This window comes from Rhamphochromis longiceps, linkage group LG18 (genome assembly GCF_057381845.1).
Source record: "Rhamphochromis longiceps isolate RC_006_pf linkage group LG18, R_longiceps_female_GT1.1, whole genome shotgun sequence".
Lineage (NCBI taxonomy): Eukaryota > Metazoa > Chordata > Actinopteri > Cichliformes > Cichlidae > Rhamphochromis > Rhamphochromis longiceps.
The window spans coordinates 17,620,764-17,641,312 of NC_140574.1; the positions used below are offsets into that span (position 1 = coordinate 17,620,764).

The 20,549-nt window shown below is 41.0% G+C and overlaps 1 long non-coding RNA gene across 1 annotated transcript; it reads left to right on the forward strand.

The window, feature by feature from the left end:
• The first annotated feature begins 14,267 nt into the window (after positions 1-14,267).
• Positions 14,268-18,097, forward strand: LOC146648051 (uncharacterized). The gene is made up of 4 exons (XR_014908501.1): positions 14,268-14,400; positions 15,510-15,644; positions 16,903-17,087; positions 17,717-18,097. It is a non-coding gene; the product is annotated as an uncharacterized LOC146648051 (long non-coding RNA).
• Positions 18,098-20,549: the final 2,452 nt, after the last annotated feature.

The window sequence follows — 20,549 nt, forward strand, 5'->3', positions numbered from 1 at the left end:
TTTTTTTTTTTTTTTTAAAAAGAGTGACTCTCCCATTGTTTTTTGGCGTATGCTTGGACGACCACACCTTGTTGAAAACATGTCTGTGGACTCCAATCCTTGATAGCTGGGAACACATTTCAAAACAAGATAGAAATACACTCATCAGCCACAACAGCGACAAGTTAAGTGAATAACACTGATTATCTCATTAAAATGCAATATTACACCGGCTCCAAGCATTCATGCGGTCCTACTTTGACGCCTAACACCCACCTAAACATGGTTAAGACCATGAATGGTTCCTAAAATAAAGCTGCATGTCCTGACAGCCCGCAGAAGGACAATGTGCAATGCCACACTGCAAAGCCGACTTTTGAATGGCTCAAGGAATCTGGATCCAACCTCCAGAACCCAATGTGCTTGAGCATCTGTGGATGCAGAACCTAACAAGTCTCAAGACCAAAACAATTTGTGTCAAAGTCCTGGTGTCAAAAACCCGAGGCCCACCCCAGAAGTTGCACACCCATGTCAGACATGGTCAGATGTGCTTTGCCAACACAGGATTGGACAAACACTTACTTTCTGCCTGGTGTGTCTATGTAATAAAATGAAATCTATAAACTATGACTTAAACTGCACAACAACTTGCTGGATTAATGTGTATATTGCTTGCTTTTGTGTGTTTGCAGAGTACATATTTTACTGGCACAGTCTGGTTCTCTTCTGGTCTCACTCTTTATTTTCCAGCCTTTTTTCTTTAAGAGCCTGCAATTCCTCAGGTTGCTGCTGCAGTGGAGGACAGGCCCGTGGGGAGTCACCACTGTAATGCTAAACTGAGCCGTTTACCACTGTGTGTCTGGTGCCAGCAGGCCTGGTGCACACACACACACACACACACACACACACACACACACACACACACACACACACACACACACACACACACACACACACACACACACAACAAAATATTCTTTCCAGTTCAACTCACTGTGCTGCTTAACTGCATCAGCCACCTTATTCAATTAGAGCTTCGTTAGAAGCCATTTGGGCAGCAATTAGCTTGATTGACTGAATAGTGATTTATGGAGCTGGGAGCAAGATTTTCCCTATGCTTGCTCTCCTGCATGTCTGGTGGATATCTGCAGTTGTTTGGTATATGATATCCACATAAAATCATGACAAGCAGGTGTGGGGAATAAGTGATGTGGCGAGTGGAAAGGAAGGGAAAGGGGAAAGGTTGATTGAAATTGTGGAAAAAGAGCCAGACTGTAGAAAAGAGACAATGGTGGGAGCAAAAAAGGCAGGAAAACTGAATAGATATAGTATAGATACCAAGATATCTAGACAGACAGAAAGCCTTTTTGGTAGGCTGCTCTCTATTGAGTTCAATATAAAAATAAATAACAAAAGTGAGTTGGAACTGGAGGAAAAGCGGAAGGGAAAGTGTTAATAAGCATTATTTGGCTCACTCCGATGACCCGTTGGAGGAGCTCGTCTCTCTGGGATTGCAGCCGAGGGGCCGGAGCAACATAGCTTCCTCCTCAGGATGTCAGTAAGGAAGGGCCACGCCATGTTCGTCTGGGCTGCTGCCTACTTCTTATCTCAGTTTCTTTCTCTTCCTTTTTTGAGCTCAGCCTCAATATCATATTATTATATCTCTGTGTTATCTATGTTTCAAAAAATCTGGAAAGCCTGGAAACTGTCACTCCTTCATGGGCATAAATATAAAAAGTGCAGGACACTTGGTAATAAAATGTTAAAAAGAAAAACAGAGAAACTATATTTAAAAGCAAAACACTGCTATAAAATGTTTAAAAAGAAATATTCAGCTCCGCTGCCTCATTTGTAAAAAGCTTGTGCATATACTGTATACATATGACTGATAAGGGATAACTTTGCATTATACTTAGCAACTCATGGACCCTGACTAATCTGAGCTGTGGGTTTACAAAGAGCCACAGTATTTCCACCAGATAACTATCTTTGGCTTTTTCCACACAAAATGTGAAACTTGTGCTATGTTTACACATTGTGTCCACACACAAATCTGATATTTTTGCTGACCGAGTTTTACACTGAAAACTGTGGACCTTTTTAAATCTGGGTAGGCAGAAAAGAAGACTTCATGTGGTCAAGATGCCCACATTCACTACCTGACTGTGTCATTTATATATATAAAATTCCACAATTTATTCTTTGTGCTATTGCGGCGTCAGGCATGTCTACAAAGGTGCTCTGACACACAGATAATGGATTAAATTACATGGAATGAAATGATCTACACTCCCAGTTTGTAGAGACATTACATTTTATTGATAAAAGTAGACTGGGTTGTGATATATTACAAGTAGTAGCTAAAAACATATTGTATATTGAGGGAACGTGCACAGTTGTTCATCATTCTTTGGGGGGACACCTCAGATGTTGTTCCCCAAACAGTTTCTAAGGAGTTTATCTAGTTTTGGGCAAATACTTTATCTTCAAGACTTATATTTTGGAACAGAAAAAGCCAATTGAACATAGTGATAGCAAAATAATGAAACTTTACTGAATAAAATGTTTTAAGAATATAACAACAGCTCTCTTTAGTATCTACAGTAATTAAAGTAATATGCATCTGCTGGTAAATATTGCTATTAGTGTCAAAATGTGCTGCGTTATCAACATTTGAACCAAAACTGTTAAAAATAACTGGGTTATTTTATTCCTGAGCATCATACTGCAGATTCACTTTCTGACACTTCTGGTCTCCCTGAAAAGGTTTGCGAACAGGAAACACTCCAGTCAAGTGTAGTCAAGTGGTGCAGGTGTATCAAGCAATCAATCACCCAGTATGGACCAGTGCAGGCACCAGTATTTTGGCCTAAAACAGTTTGTTTTTCCAGGAAGGTCAGATAGATAACAACACATATGGTGCACCACCATCCTGCAGATGAACATCAGTTGAATTGTTAATTGTTGAATTGTTAACGTGGACTTGAACTGCCATTTAGCCTTTACTTGTGACACTTTAGACTGTGGTTTGTCAGATAAATAATACTGACATATTAAACAGACTTATTATACACCCAGAAGGTGTCTAGTACTCCCGATGCCTCCTTCTGGTCTCTTTATCAATCGGCAAACAAGTAAAAATGGGTGTCTGCCCCTCGTTCTATGGAATTCCAGTCTTTCCCCAGTGTCCCATTTTCCTGCCTGCTAATGTAATCGGAGGGAAACAGAGTCAGCTTCCCAACACCACAACTTCCAGATAAGGTCCATTTATCATATGTCATTCCTATCTCTGGAATGACCAGATTGAGTTTTAGACCCTGTAAAATCACTGAACAACGCTCCAAAGGAGCAAGTGGAATTGGTTGGTGTCTAGCTGAGGTCTAGCTTTTGGCTATGGTGGGAATGATAGCATGTCATTCAGGCACTGAATGCCACTGACATGGTTTTAGAAATCGTGGAGATGACATTTATAGATTAAGCAGAGAGTTAAAAAAAAAAAGGAAGAAAAACTTTTTCTGAGTGGTTCCCTTTTTGAAAAGAACCGTGCCTCACCTTTAATCACACCTAAAGTGCGTGTTGATTACAAATGATGGGCTTTTCCTGTAAATTTGTCAGATTTGTCAGGGGATAACATGATGAAATTTGCTTCAAGATAAATCTGTCTTCTCAACTTGCTCATGGTGTGGCGAGGTGCCAGAAGCCTCAGCAGGCACACACAGACACACACACACACACATAAACAGACGCATGCTTACAGAAGCCCAAACACAACCACACATTGGATGGCAGGGTCAAAAACAGGAGGTTTAGGTCAGATTTGCCTGTGCCTGTTTTTTACCACGCTTGATTGAATCAAACAAGGTTCAGTGTCGTTAAATGTTGTGGCAAGCCCTAATCCTCTCACCTCTTTGGTTTCAAGACAGGAGGCGCTTTAGTCTGCTTGCTGTCTGTAACGGCAGACTACATTAGTGCTGGTCTTGGCTGAAAAGACTACTTGTATTTCAGAAGTCAGGCCTGGGGCTTTTTCCTCAGTGCATGGAAATTCTTAAAAGACTGGCGTGACTTCAGGAAAACATTACCTGCGGCAGTGTTTGCGGTGAGGAGGGCACTATGTGCCAACCTTCACTGGCCACTGGGCCTGCATGAAAGCCTGACAGAGTTACCTACTTAGGCTTTCCATGTGCGCCCACACCAAGCACACTACTTGGCTAGTAGGAGATCCAAATTGCCTGTGGCCGTCTTGCTGGAAATAGAATCCACAGTCCTGCAGTGTATTGAAGTGCCTGTCATGTCTACAAAGACCAGAACGCAATCCTGGATGGAATAATAGCCACACATGTGACACTAAACATGTCAATAATTACTCATTGCACAAGAAAACGAGGCGGACTGAAACTCAAAGTTAAAGGTAAACCAAAAAATTGATCTAAAAACTATGATGGGAAATGTTGATGTTAATCCATCTGCAAGCACTTTCTTCAGACTGCTGTTGCATATCTGATATATTCTAAGGTTATACACACACACACACACACACACACACAAAATATATATATATATATATATATATATATATATATATATATATATATATATATATATATCAGGAAGAAGGAACACGAGAAGCTGGAGAAATACCAAGGGCTCAGAGAAGAGCTCGAGAGGATGTGGAGGGTGAAGGTAACGGTGGTCCCCGTGGTAATCGGAGCACTAGGTGCGGTGACTCCCAAGATAGGCGAGTGGCTCCAGCAGATCCCGGGAACAACATCGGAGATCTCTGTCCAGAAGAGCGCAGTCCTGGGAACAGCTAAGATACTGCGCAGGACCCTCAAGCTCCCAGGCCTCTGGTAGAGGACCCGAGCTTGAAGGATAAACCGCCCGCAGGGGCGTGCTGGGTGTTTTTATATATATATATATATATATATATATATATATATATATATATATATATATATATATATATATATGTATATGTGTGTGTGTGTGTGTGTGTATTGATTGCTCTGAGTTTTTATTAGTTGTTTGGTTACTTATTCTTTGTCTTTCAACAAAACTACCAAATGAATGATTTCAAGTATGCAGCAGCTACTTTGATAAGGCCAGACATACTCCTGAGATGTTAAAGGCCAAAGATCCACCTAATCCAAACATAATTCTCTGGGTCATCCCAGAGACAGTGTAAGGGTGGAGGTGTATCTGTCTAAGGACTTAAACTGTGATTTGGCTCTGCATTAAGGGGAGTGTCCACACTCCATTACTGTGACCACCTGACCTCCACCAGACAGCAGAATGCAGGATATTCACAGCAGGAGCTTCTATTCATAGATCTCTGTACCTCTTTAATTACTGCTCCACCCACACACGGGTGACTATGTATTTGTGGATGCTATTCATATAAGATATTGCAACTTAACGTGGCAGTATGAAAGTAAAAAAAAAAGCAGCCAAGTGTCAGCTTGCTCAGTAGGCTGACGAAGCTTGCTCTGTAGTATCCGAGTGGCGTTTGATGGCAAGTATTGAATGGAAAGGCCTGCATTTTATCTCTGAGACAGAAAGAATAAAAGCAAGAAAGGAAAAAAGAGAATGAGGGAGACAGACAGCGGTGGAGAAAGGGAGCTAGGAGTTAGAGTGAGAGAGGCCAGGGAGTTAAGGGAGCGCAGCTGACAGGAGCTTCCTCTGGGTCCGGTGCCTGTTTTCCAAAGGAAGTGCAGGAGACCTAATCTGTGGCCCCCAGAGATGGGGGACCTGGTGGCCCCCGCTTATTGTCCAGTTTATCATCTCCTGCTTTTGATGGGCCTTTCTTCATATTGGACAGGGACTCCTCGTGAAAAAGAGCCACAGGAGACAAAGAGGGCGGCACAAAGGGAATTTTAAGTAAGATTGCATGTATCACTGAAACGTGGGGGTTACTAAGCATGGAAAAAAGCTCTCTGCTGTCTTTGCTGCAGTTATGCATTTGTGTGCACTCATTATTAAGCACAAATCAATACAATCTTTACAATATTTAATGTAGTCAGCACACCAGATCTGTGTCACGATAAGTGATGTAATTCTCCCTGTTTCCCCGTCTAAGAGGTAGAGTCAATTAGGGGAAAACACCATGGGTTGTGAGGTCAGGAAGTCGATGCAACCACTAGAGCCACAGTTTGTCAGGCTGTCACTCCATAATGAACAGCTGAGGAAGTCATGTGCTCTCTCTCTCTCTCTCTCTCTCTCTCTCTCTCTCTCACACACACACACACACACACACACACACACACACACACACACACACACACACACACACACACACACACACACACACGCAGAGTGACGCTTCCATTCCCTCAGTAGAGATTACATTGACTCACATTCATTTCCCAGAGACTCACTCAAAGCCCCAACCTTAACTACTACTCACCTATTCCTCACACCTTTAGCTTGCATTTAAAAGTAATGATTTAAGAGGAGGGACCTCTGAATACGATGGGTATTACACACACACTCGATCAAACGCAGGAATCATTTTTCTCATTTGCACTTTCTCACTTAAACATTTGGTTTCCTGTATAGTTTTGTGGCAGATATCACCTATGCACGTGTACTGTACTAGAGTCAACTTTGGCCATAACCAAGGCATGCAGTTTGAAGCATTGCATCAAATTCCCCATCCTTCCACTACTCTTTGTGCTATTTTGGTTCTTTTACACACCCTCACCCTTTTGTTCCCACTGATTAGGGGGTCCACTCCAGGGAGTGGGTCCTGCAGCAGGGATGTCCGATGACCGGGACCCTTCCTCTGAGGGCTGCCAAGACACTCAGGTGTTTGCACACACACACACACACACACACACACACACACACACACACACACACACACACACACACACACACACACACACACACACACACAGAGTTTCCTCCTTCTTGTATCCCCACCTGCGACTGTAGTCTGCTGCTTGAGCTATTATTGTCATCATCACCGGCTTCATGACTATTATGACTAATGTTAAACTAACCACCATCTGTTGGCCGTGCTCAACACTACTTGGCAAGTCTGCTTTATTTGTTTTCAAGTTTTATTAAAGCTGTTTCTTATTTTACTAAAATGCATTAATGTTCGGATCTTTATCAGCTGGGTGGTGGTTCACCCCCAGTTTCCTCAGATTAGTGAGTGGAGCCACCCGCACCTTCAAATCAGAGGTGAAAGCTGAACAGTAAACATCCCGCCACATTTCACACTGCTTTCTGTCTTACAATGTGAGGACGTGGGCTGGACTTTATGGAAGATTTGTTCTGTTGTTACTAGAGTAAAGTACATTAGGGCATCCCTGTTTATTCGGTTTGTTATGCAGCAACACAAATCTGAAAGGACTATGTTTGTCACATATGTTTGTTGTTAACCTTGACCTTCATTTTCATCCTGCATCCATCATCGAGCCATCCGTTTTCATTCTCTGTTGTATTCTGTCCAACTACGATCGATTGTGTTGATAGCAATAACATTTCATAAGGAATTGAAAAAGTGCTCAGTGCTCTTGTGGGCCTATCAGCCTTTTTCAGTACTGCTACCAGTGTTGGGAAGGTTACTTTTAAAATGTATTCCATTACAGAATACAGAATACATGCCCCAAAATGTATTCTGTAACGTATTCCGTTACGTTACTCAATGACAGTAACGTATTCTGAATACTTTGGATTACTTAATATATTATCATGCTTTTTACAACAACGTGAATGTACTATTGCTGTGTGATTTATTACTATTACTGAAGGTCCGCGACTCCGAACTGTAGTAAAGGGACCTCTGACTAATACGGCGGGGTCCCTGTCGGCTCGTAGCCGAAAAATAGCTTTACTTTGTTGTGTGGGTCAACTTTCTTGCGAGAGACAGAGAGAGGCGTTGAAAGACTGCTCCAACGGAACTTATTGTTTTCGGAGGAAAACACGAACACAGTGTACAGTCGAGTCTTAATAGCTTACTTACAACTGGGCTCGTCAGGCACTCTTCTTGGCTGCAGTGGTTATTATTATATTTACATGCTTCCAGCTCCCGTTTTTCCTCGATGACAACTCGTACCTTTCCACTCCCCTTTTTCTCCCTCCTCGCGCTCACAGACCCATAACGTGTATGGCAGTCCATTCTCCCTGCAACACGGACTACACTGCCCATGATGCTACATTCTTGTAGCATTCTGCCTGTTAGCTTAGCACAACAACAACGAAAATGCGCTCTCTCACCCAAGAAACACACAGTCGCAGAGAGAGCGTCGCCCTGTAACCATGGCAACCGTAACGCTGCCGCCTGGAACAAAAGAACGTAGCTGTCAAACAAAACCGAAACAGTCCTGACCCGCGACAATATGAAACAGGAAAGTACTGCAGTGTAATCCATTTATTTCAACAAAGTAACTGTATTCTGAATACCACCTTTTTAAACGGTAACTGTAACGGAATACAGTTACTCATATTTTGTATTTTAAATACGTAACGGCGGTACATGTATTCCGTTACTCCCCAACACTGACTGCTACTAATATTAGATTGCTCCCTGGAGTCCAACTCTGAATGACCACTTGCACGTTCACATGTATAATGTATAATGGGCCTTAAGCTTGGGTGAACATCAACTTCTGACAGACATGAAAAGTTATGTTGAGGATCATCTACCACCCAGAGATCAAACAAGAACGTGACCAGGTTTATTTTTATCTTTATTTTTTTTCAGTTGCATGTTGTGCATTTTGAATTCTTCCCAAGAGTCTGAAAATCAGCACTGAGCTTTCTGTAATTTTCTTGGTGAGAACTTTTTGGACAGTTGCTCCCATTCACAGCAAACTGAGAAGGCTTGAGTTTTACTGGCCACGCATACACAACGTTTGCTGACCTAGAAGCCAGATTTGGCTTGCTGTGACTTATTCCTCTACCCTAAATTAATTTCAAGCTGATGCATGTCTGTTTGGATGATACGGATAAGACAGAGCATGTCACATTTAAATCATGTGTGCTGTTAACGACTTAGTTTTTTGAGATCACCTTAATAACACAGTCTTTTTAAAATATTTTTAACCTGCAATACAACATATATCAGCTGCTGAAGAGGCTTAAATTTACCTGTAGGATCATAATGTGTAGATCTTCTATTTTTGGTGCCAAGATAGACAACTGTAGAATCAGTTTTACCCGAGTAACAACTGCCACAAAATTGAAGCCTTTGTGTAATTTTGTGTGAAATTTTAAACTTGCATATCCAAAAACCACTTGTAATTTCAGGTAGTATATCTCCCACTGCAAACCACTCTTTTGCTGAGGCAAAAATGGAAAGATTGACAGCGATAGCAACAGTAACCGAGGGGGGCGGGCCTCGGTACTCAGAGCACCAGCACCCTCTAGGCCCCACACATTTTCCTCTACATGAACTATGTGTGGGGCCTCTTTCCCTCCCCTTTCCCTGTCTCTCGCACACACACACACACACACACACACACACACACACACACACACACACACACACACACACACACACACACACACACACACATTCCTGCAATTAATGTCAGGACTTTTCTTACTCTCTGAAGCTATGCATCAAGCAGAATAGAGAGCTGACCTCAGTTCCTTTCAAAAGGAGCCTCTAATCCAGCGTTCTTAACTCGATTACAGAGTGTCAGAGGGATCAGAGAAACTCTCTCACCTGTCATCTATCACAATGACGAGACACTGTGAGCTATGAAATCCCGCCAGCGGGAAAGCAGACAGAGGAGAGCAAATGAGAGCGTGACATTTAAGGTGGTGTTAAAGAGTGCTTCATACCTTTCTACACGAGTGACAAATTGCAAAGGTTCAACCTGCACACTTAACTTAGTAATATTAGAAAATCAGGGATTCCTAATTAGTAGATTCTAAATAAGTAATTGAAGACAATACTACATAATAAATTAATAGCAGAAAACGGCAATTTTTAATGTTAAGTTCTCTTGAGAGCAGACTTGAAATTGCATGTTAATTAAGAAATTATGAATGTTTATATTTCTACATTTTTCTTGTGTATTTTTTTCTCCTGATTATCAGATACTGAGCAAAAGCGATAGAGGAATTCTATCTATGGATTTCTTATTTTTATATAAGATTGGTTGGAAAGAAATGGTTGCAAAATCCAAACAACCAGGCTCACATCTTTCTTTTCTCTGGAAACAAGGCATCTATTAAAAGTACTGAAAAAGACAAATATGTGAAATACTTTTGAACGTCTTGCCTTTTTTACAGTGCACTGTGTACACCCAGGGTGGGACCCTCTCATCATGACCTTAGTGTATCATTTTAGTCGCCATGGTCCTTTAATGGATGGTTTCGCAGACTTGTGGAGGGGAGCGAGTGACCACCACAGGAGCCTGTGATGTTGACTGATCAACTCTCTCTCACTCTTTCTCTTCCCTTCGCTTGCTCTTGCCTGGTATGTGCGAAAGCAGGAAGGAGCACGATTCACCGGTGGCTCATTAAAAGCCATTAAGGAGCAGCACGCAGACAGGATGCGGGCAGTGAATAGAGGAAAGCGGGGCAGAGCTATGGACACTGTTACTCACTCTACTCCCCCACTCCACCTCCCATGCCTCCTCTCCATCACACACACGCACACACACCCATACACATTTGCGCTCTGTTATCTTCTCCACACAGCACTTCCTATGGCCCCACACATATTCCAACTAGCCCCTGCTCTTAGCTCTGCCAACTCGCGGTTCACGCCCCTCTGACCTGAGCTTGTGATGAACAGGCATGGTGATAACACATTTTTCACTTTGCTGCTCTCGCTATCTCTTTGTCTGACACCTTATCTCTTGTCCACTCTCTTTGTTTTCACATCACTTTGCCCTTTCTCACCTCATATTCTCCATCTCGTTTGATAGTGGCCATCTTTTTTGGCACAATGCTTGCACCGATGGAGCGGAAAAGCCTTGATAAACGGGCCCAGAACACAGCCTGGCGTACTGTCTGGGACCTCTGGGTCACAGAGTTATTTAGAAAAAGGGGCCTGTTTAGTGGGATTTTAGTTCTATGGCGTCAAACGGGAGCTCCACCTGAATTTGACCTTGAACCTGGGAGGGTAGGTATTATCTGCTGTCCTGACTGATGGATAAATTGGGATCATCCTTTGGGTATTTTCCAGGGAACTAACTAAGTTTGTTAATATAACTTCACTGGTCTTTTTTTTCCAACCATAGCTTCCCATTGAAAGGAATGTTAATGAGTGAAATTAATCAGTTCAACTGTTGTGTAAAAACTGAAACACTGAGCTAAAAGACCACAGAAAGCCCCAAAAGATTTGTCAACAAATGGAGCCTGTGGGCTCGTCATCATCAGTGACCACTTTCACACTATGTGTTTCTACACCATAAATATGTTTGTTTGTGTATTGTGTGGTTTTCTTTAAGCGCCGATGATTTCCTTCCACAATTAATAACTCAATTTGCGTTAAAAACAGTGTTTTTGTTTGGGCTCTGAGGAAATCCGATAGCATACCCTTCCTGCATTTGGTGGTCCATCAGGTCTCCCTTTCTGAAACCACACATTTGGCAGCTCCCTCCTGGTCTTTAAGCTTTTCTTTAGCTGGGATTCTGGAAAATGCACGCTTCTTTCCCCAATATACAAATGAGCATACACAACGTTGGAAGGTGGTACATCGTAATCACATGAATGTATGGACTAATCACCGCGTCATTATCATAATTAAAGACATTCTACTGTGTTCACGTGTGTTCACTCTTTGTTTGCCACATTATTGCTTTGATTCACTGGCACGCTGCAGACTCAGCTTCAACACTGGCTGTGTGAGTATTTTGAAACTCCTCTGTTGTGTTTCACTCTAACACTGAGCTAAGAGACGTACTGGCACTGTTCAGACTAAAAAAAAACAAAAAACGCTGGCTGTGGTTTGGAGTAGAATGGCTGAGGATCCCTTGCCAAAGACAAATATAAATATAGCAGCGTCATTATCTGCAGCAGTTAACCAGGATCCTTTTCCCTCTCCTGCTCGCACGTGCTGCTTGCAGGTGTTGCCATAGCAAGTAATCCTGTTTATTCAACTGCCCTCCTCTCGCTCTCAACAGAAGTTCCACATTGGTGTTTGCAGGGTTTAGGAAAATCAAATGGAGGGCAATCAGTCTGTTTTGACAAGGCAAAACTCTGCTAGCCTTGATGAGTGCTTGGTGCAGATTTCCCAGATGCGGCTAATTAAAATATTTGTTCGCACATAGGGCAGGTGTGCTATGTGTAATATGGATTTTGGCTGAGTTGATAAATTTTAAAAGAAAATTTTGGACGATTGTAGTCAAATAATTTTGAATCCAGCAGCTGTATTTACATTTCGTATGAGATTAAATTAGAACTCTGCAGTGATTCACACGAGGATTTTCTCCTGCCCGTTTTCAGAGAAATCGGAGTAGGGGCTTGGCTACACATTAGTTCAAATGATTATTACTGTAAGTTAAAGCTATACTTCAGATATTTGTCACCACAAAGGACTGAGCCTGTTTCTTCTTAAAACAAGTCAAATGGCTATCCTACTAAATAAAAATAGCTGTGGTAAAAGGGCAACACAGACTCAGCCAAACAATGCATGTAGTGAAAGACATGGAAGCTGATCTGATCCCGTCCTGTTGTCACGCAGACGTGAGATGACACATTAAAACACAAGCATGAGAGATTTTTTATGAATGGGATAACTACGAGAAGATGTGTCCACTGAGAGACAATAAAATCACCATCCAGAACGCATTTATCGCCACAATCACATCAATATGTGATAAATTTGTCTCCTGTCATTGTCTCATTTCCTGCGCTTAAAATAAGAAATCATGTTTCCTTTTATCCCCTACTTGTATGGCAGCCACATAGGAACAACTGGACGTGGATATTCATTCCAAAGCTATTTTTCAAATAAGTAAATCAAAGCAGTATGTTGCCTCGTTGGTCTGTTTTCAATGTTTAGTGGTCTGGGAAATGTTGTCACATGCTCTGACAACATTGTTAGCTACTACTGTGTCAGTCCTTACTGGCACAGGGGCTTAGTGTTGTGCAAAATGTCCTTGGTTGATGAGCAGTGAGGTTTTACTTAATATATTGCCCCTTCATCTTTCGTGCCGATGATGACCCGACTGCACAAAATCTCCCTCCGGGGGAATACTGCAATCTGTTTGTGGTTTGCAGCTGGATGCAGGTGATGGAGCCTGGAAGACAGCTGTGTGTGAGTGGGACTGGAGTACATATGAAGCCAAGAGGCTGGCTTCCAAAACCTGTAAAGAAACTCGGTAACGAAAGCGTTTTAAATTTAAACAGCAGTAATGAACAAGAGATAATCAGCCTTTGATTAACTGCTCAGTGTCTGCAGAGCTTATGAGAAGACATTGCCAACAGAGAAAGTGTGAGAAGAAAATGAGCACAGTTGGTGGTAACTGCAAAAAATATAAAGGCACTCACTGCAAATCCTCTTTATACACATATGATTGAACAAATGATTAAAATCTCTGCAATGTAAACACATTTTTGAGATTTTAAATCTAGGAGGTTGAGAGTGCAAACTGCAACGAGAGCCTTAGATACAAAAAACAAAACGTAGATTAGCCGTAACTTGTTTCCTGAAATGCTTTGATTTGGTCTGCACATTTGAAAGAAAATACATTTGCTAATTGATTGGTGCATATTTTGAAACAGCGCTGCTGATTGGTTTACCCATGGCCTGATTACTATTTATGTTGGAGTTTCAATGGCTTCCTGTTGGGCTATCACATCATACAAAGCAGGGGTTTAATCTGCAAACGCTCTTTTACAGATACATTTTCTGCCGCTCTTTAGAGTTAATGAAATTGTTTTGTTTTTATGTTTCATGCAAGTCCGGTCACTTAACATTCCCATTTTTTTCACATGAGGTCTTTAGACATAGAGCGAGATCATGTGATTATTTGTAGAAATCTTTCAAGGTAAAACATACAGTACTTTTAAAGTAACAAAGCCGTGTATCAGTTTTGGGGCCCATAAAAGTGTAGAATAAAGGAAATTGAATTTCCCCTCATCATACTGACAAAGTCAAATTTTGACATTTGATTGCAATAAAAAAAATTACAACAGCAAACGACTTTAATGTGATCTCTTTGCATTACTCAGCAAATTCTGCAGGTCTTCATGCAAGCTCTTCATGTGATCTTTTAGGAACAGACAGGTGGCAGCAGAGAGCCATGAGGCCAGAGCAGCTAATGCCCTGGGGTCCCATGCAACACAATTAGAATGTGTCTTTTATTCCATGCCAGCTCCATCTTAGTGTCAGGACATTCAGAAGGTAGAAAAGCAAGGGAACAACGGCAGAAGTGACAAAGCCAAAGAAATGTAGTGAGCAGAAGATGAAGCCACACACATGCTGGTGATGGGACGCAAGCCCTGGATAACACTGTAAGTAATGACATTTCTTGAACATGTTTTATGTCATTTGGAGTGTCTGAATGGCATTTCATGGAAGGCAAATGGGCTTTAGCACACAGGTGATATCATTAATGAAAAAACTGAACAAGCTGATGATTTGCCATTTAATTAAATCACATATTTAAAATATGTTCATCATGATTCTTTCTCCCTATGTCTTTTATGGCCACACAGAGGGCCTTTTTTTAAAAGCATTTTTGGTCTGGTGTCAGCATTTTGGCACAGGGGAGTGATTTAAGGAGGCATGGCATGCTTGCCATGCCCTTCACCTGACTGTTCCAGTCTGCCTTCAAAGTGTATGCAAACAATTAAAATGCCACAGCCCTTTTAATTAGCTCCAGGGTACAGATTGACAGCTCTGGGTGTTGGTGATAGCACAGTAACTAGCTATTACTCTAAATATTTGGTGCGTTGCATAGTTCAGACCATAAGCGTGGGATATGGATGAGTAGTAGGTTTGTTTCTGTTTTTCCTATAGTTGACAGTCTACTTGTTTTGTTTCATTTGGCATCTTCATAGACAAAACAATAGTACTTGATAAGGCAAGTAGAAGGGTTTTTTTAAGGTTATAACCTCAATTAGTGCTCAGATCCAATGTTTCAAAATGTGTCATCAACACCGCTTCGCTGTGCCACCTTGAAACAATGTTGATGTTGACCTGAAGATTACAAAGTTCAACCTAAATCACCGAGCTACAGCTCAAAAGCTCGGGACAAAGCTCATAGACGTCTCTTAGGTCTGAGCAGTTGAGATTTAATTGATGGTTAATCTCTTTGAAAAGAGATATTGACCACTTTTTAATCAAATACCTTTAGAAAAAAGCGTAAAAATATGATTTAAACTTCCAGCTTTAATTTTTTTCAATGCAAATTAAAGAAAAAAAAAAAAAGTGGATCCATAAATAAATAAATGGTAAAATAAAATAAAAATAATACCTACAAAGAGCACTAGATGCTAGTATGACCCTGTTATTTCAGTGTCAAACAAGTTTTTGCTTTTGATCTTAAAACCACTCACAATAATTGTTTGTCACTGAAATGAATTGAAGTGTAATATCTCAGTAATGCATATCTCCACAGGTTCATAGAAGTTTATTGCACTGACAGCTTTGGCAACAGCATCAAAGACAAGCATGGGCAGATGAAGAATAGAAGTTCCATGGCATGTGTTGGATATCACATTTCAGTTCAAGTGGAAATCCTGCAAACGTCTCTGTGCGTTTCAACGCATTCACTCTCTCTCTAATTAAACCTGTTGTTTTCACTCAGCCAAAAATATTTTACTCCATAGGTCACCTCAGCGGTTGTTATAAGAATGCTGCTGCTATTGTTTACAGTCTGCTGATATTGTGTGGCACTACGCTACTAGACAAGTGACAACATGCTGCTTACTGATCTTTCCCCATCCTGAAAAACTGGCAGATTCTGTTGATTGTGTTACACTTCAGAAGCAGTTTTTTATAATTTAACAATAGGCGACTGGATGATATACTAGAGTGATAATATGCTCCATATTTTTTGTGCAATTTAAAAAGTAACCCACATTCAGTATACATGCTTTCAATAACATGACTGAGCAGTCACGCACCCTGATCCTGACCCCTGATTTTGGTGCTCGTGGATATGACATTTATTATTTACAGCAGTGCAACTGTGTGAGAGTACATCTGAGTCTCTGGTGAGGCCCAAGTTCACTGCAGGCCCCTTCCACCATTCTTAAAATGTAATTATAGGGTGAATTTTTTTTTTTTTTTTTTGACACAGGCATTTGACAACTCTGTTTAAATTTTCCATTTGCGTAATATATTGAGCCAAGATGATTTGTTAATATTCACAAGTTGTTATTTAACATAATTTCTGATTTTTGTAAAGAAAGAAGAAAAAAAAGGAGGGGCATTATTTTAATTTATTTATTTTAGATAAACGTAAAACCTACAAACATTTATTTTGTTATATAAATAAATATCTTACAGTAGGAATAAAAGTATTTTAGTGTGGAAGTGTGTGATTGTGTTTTGGCTTTTACAATGATGTAAAAGAAAAATAATGAAAACAACGAACTAGGCCAAATATTGATGTTATGTTGGACTACTCAAAGTGCACTGAAATTTTACTCTCAATTATTACAAGATATAGCCCAGCTTAGTACACACATTATGGACAAATTTCAAACAAAACACAACTGAACTAAAACAAAAATATAAATATGATTTCCCTATAAATAGGATTTAGAATAAAAATTTCCTCTTTAAAAGTATGCTAAAAGGTTAACAATTTCCGTGTTCAATTTTAAATAAATACAGCCCATTTTTTATGTAAAAGAGACAAGTCCTATTTTCCCCCTCTAATTAAGGGATTTTAATAAAATAAAATAAAGATTAGGCCTGTGGGGTTTATCTAGTATATGCTTTTTTCTAAAAGCATGTATTCCCTTAAGGCCAGACCTTAATGTTGAGTGTGTGTTGATGTTTAGAGATGGCGCAGATCCAGCGCGGCGCAGTCCACCCCATCGGGACTGTATTAGATCTCTAATTGATGCCTCTCCCCTCGTCGCTGACAGTTACGCACAAACCAGGATCAGGTCACGGAATTTAGCGCGACCTGAAGAGGTGGCGTAGACCGCCTTCAGAGCCTACAGTGGATTAAAAACATAATGAGGTGAGTCGAGGTTCAGCTGCTTTGATTGTAAAGTAACTTTTTAAACTTAAGGATTGTCGGATAACCGGAGCGGAAAGGCGAATCACTTGTTTTTATGACGATTTTAAAGTAATGAGTGAGCTATTTTTACACTACTTCTATTTAACAGACGTCATGGCTAATTTACATGTGAAATTAAACATGTTCAAATTTGGATCAATCCACAATCTGCCTTAAAGCTGGCAGGTTACATTTTATTCACAGTAAAAAAAAAAAACAAACAAAAAAAAAAACAAAAAAAACCCCCGAAAAATATGTTTTGTTATGTTAAAGATTTACACGTGTTTTAAAACATCAAAGCAGCCCCGAAAAATAGGGCCTCGAACAGATATTTGTTGGCTTTACTTTCAGGATTATGATAATAACGATAACTCTGTCACAAATCTTAAATACTTAAAATGAATGAATTATTAATTTTGTGATGGAATTTACATAATAGGTTTGGAAATTTTCCGTGAGCAGACATTATAGAGGTTTACAGATTCATGAATATTACATCTCTCCTTCAGTTCAAGTATGTGACATTGCTGCTTTCAGCAAGTTTATTTAGTCTGCTATTCATCCTCAAAGTGCCCTCACTTGTTCTGCAGAGCATGGCTGAGAAAGTAAAACACACCAGGGCCATAGGAAGAAGAAGACGAGAAGAAAAAGAAGAAATCTCACAACAAATTCTTTTTTTTTTTAACCAGTTTTGCTTTGTTTTATTTTATTATTTGCTATTTGCTATATAAAAACACTATTAGTCAACATGTATGAATTTATAAAAGCTTGGACTGAAACAAGTTTGAGGATGAAATATATAAACATTACGAGCTGAATCATTTTTGGATGATCTTTCTTACTGTGCTGCACTTTGACTAAACCGTCCTGTAAGTATATTGTTATGTTTGTGTCAAACAGGAATGTTATATGAATTATTTCTTCAGTTCCCCAGAAGTCACCTTTCTCTGTGGTCAATAAAGGTGTTGACATCGTCATGCCATTTGCGTGTATTCTAATGTTTGTGTGTGTTTGCTTGTTTTCATGCTTGTCACAAAGAAATAGAGAGTGGGAGGTCGGGGTGGGACTGCCATCGCTGTTGAATTTATGAGTGTGTCGTGAAGTATCTCTGACACAGGCAGACTAAACAGAGTCTGTGCGTACACGTAAACACATACATACATCCTGCCCTCATCAGAGAAGACATCACGGGACATGAAAAACAGCACAAAGCCAAACTGTGGAATTAATCATAAAGATGAGTTCTATTTTATCCATTGACCAGTCGAACTGTAAGGCCGTGTGGCTGCTGCGTGGCTGCAGCTCTTAAAAGGAAAATTATACTGGTGTCAGCAGAAAACGTAACTGGTAAAGTCATGTTTATAGTGAAACAGTCCTCAGACTCACCCACCCATCCCCATCCTGCAACCCCTCACTGTGGTTTCTCTTTTTGCACCTTGTGTTTTGCTTTTGTTGTAAGTTTCTTCCCGGCACTGACAAAAGGGGACAATGTTGTCTGTTACATAAGACCAACCTAGTATTGTTAAGAGTTGGGTGACTTTGGAAACATACATTGCACTTCTTGATATGGAAGATTAGGCTCGGATGAGGATGTTCATTCCCCCTCCTTTTCATCTATGTTTTGACTAGCATGCCAGCTCTCTGACTAAGAGTGAAGTGCCGACACCCCTGGAGTGGATTCTGAGCATACCAAGGAGGAGATGCCTTTGAAAGGACAGATGTTCCTGGGCTTAGCCTGCCTCCTACCCAACCTACCCACCACTCGCCTTCCATTGTATATTTGTTCTTGCTCTATAAATAACTGGCCGGTATAAGTCACAGAAAAATGTAACCGATGCGCCGCTGACCTCTGAGCCCCTCATCTTTGGGAGTGAAAGACACTTTGAAAAGAAGCAACTAAAGCATTAGAAAAGTTGGCTGATGCAGACATGGTAAATGGATTTGGGCTAAGGGACACAGTGAGCACACCCATTTTGTCCACATAAAGACCGGTCTTGATGTCTGGACCGGCTCAGCTGTCTTATGTAACAGCAGTTTGTAGTCGTGACAGATGAGGCGTGATGGGCTCAAGCCAGTTCAGCCACATAATCCAAAAATATACCAGCCGTATTTATGGGATAATATAAGCGTATTTGGAGTTCTTAAAATTTCAAAACTGAAAGCCAAGTTTGCTTGCCTGAGAATTATAAATATTTAAAAATATTTATAATATTTAATTTTTCACCAAAACTTCTGTGCCACTTCAAGTACCAAAAACGATCACGTGTTGCTAGTTTGCACTTGAAGCCTTTTTGCAAGTTTTGTGAGACTGCAGAGTGTTTGCCCTCTCGCTGTGGCTGCAGGGATGAATGGATGATTGTTCTTTGGCCCTTGTGACAACCCTCCTGGGGCCCATCAATTCGCCGAGCCTCCTGGAACATCAGGTCATGGCTAACCAGGCTCTGAAGCGGCAGCCTGGCCTCACTGTGCTGATTTTTCCCCAGTTAGAGCTCAGGACCTCCAGGGCGCACAGCTGGGTCCCTTAAAAAAGCCCAGCTGAATGGTTTTAGAAACACTGCAGCTCCTCTTACCCCACACTCACTCTCCATCGAGAACAGCGCCGATATCAGATACTGTGTTTTTTACTTGATATGTTCATCTTTGCTTGCCAAAGCCCCTGGAAACCGTATTAAAGTCTGTGTTCCATATTTTCAACCAATGGGCCTCTTTAAGTCGAAGAATTTGTCCAAAATTTCCATCAACCCCTTTCTCCTTTTCTTTTCCCACATTTTTCTCCACATGTCTACATTTCCCTGCCTCTTCCCCACATGCTCACACACATCTTAATTTTCTCTCTTCCCCCCTCCAGCTCTGCTATCGTGTTGTATCAGTTACAGCTGACCACCAGTCAGGTGGGTCTGCGGGAGATTTTAGATCACGGAGGGGCAGCCAGCTCTCTCAATGCCTTCAGCCTGCTCCTAGACTCGAGTCCCAGGCCCCGCTGAGGCCTTGTCATGGGCAGCGCAAAGAGACACCTGGCCAAACTACAGAAACACTTCCAGCTGCAGGCTGCCTGATGCTCACCACAGAGAGAATTCAGGCCAAAGGTGGAGAAGTGGAGCTCAACTATTTCTCTGGGTTTGAGTCCATATCGTGTTTATTTTAATTGCAGCACCAAGCATTTGCCTGTAGAATCTGAGGCTGTTTTTCTTTTTCTTTAAAAAAAAAATAATTGCACAACATCACAATAAAATTCTCATTCCACAAAACAAAGTGAAAGAGCTTTAAGACTTCTCTCAAAGTGAAAGTGGAGCAACTCAAGGGGCAGAGAAAAAAAAAACGCCTGAGAGAGAACAACAGCTCCCTTTTCTCTGCAACCAGTTGACATGAAAGACCACATTATGTCTGAGATTAGAGGCAATTACACTGGGAGTGCGCTTCAAG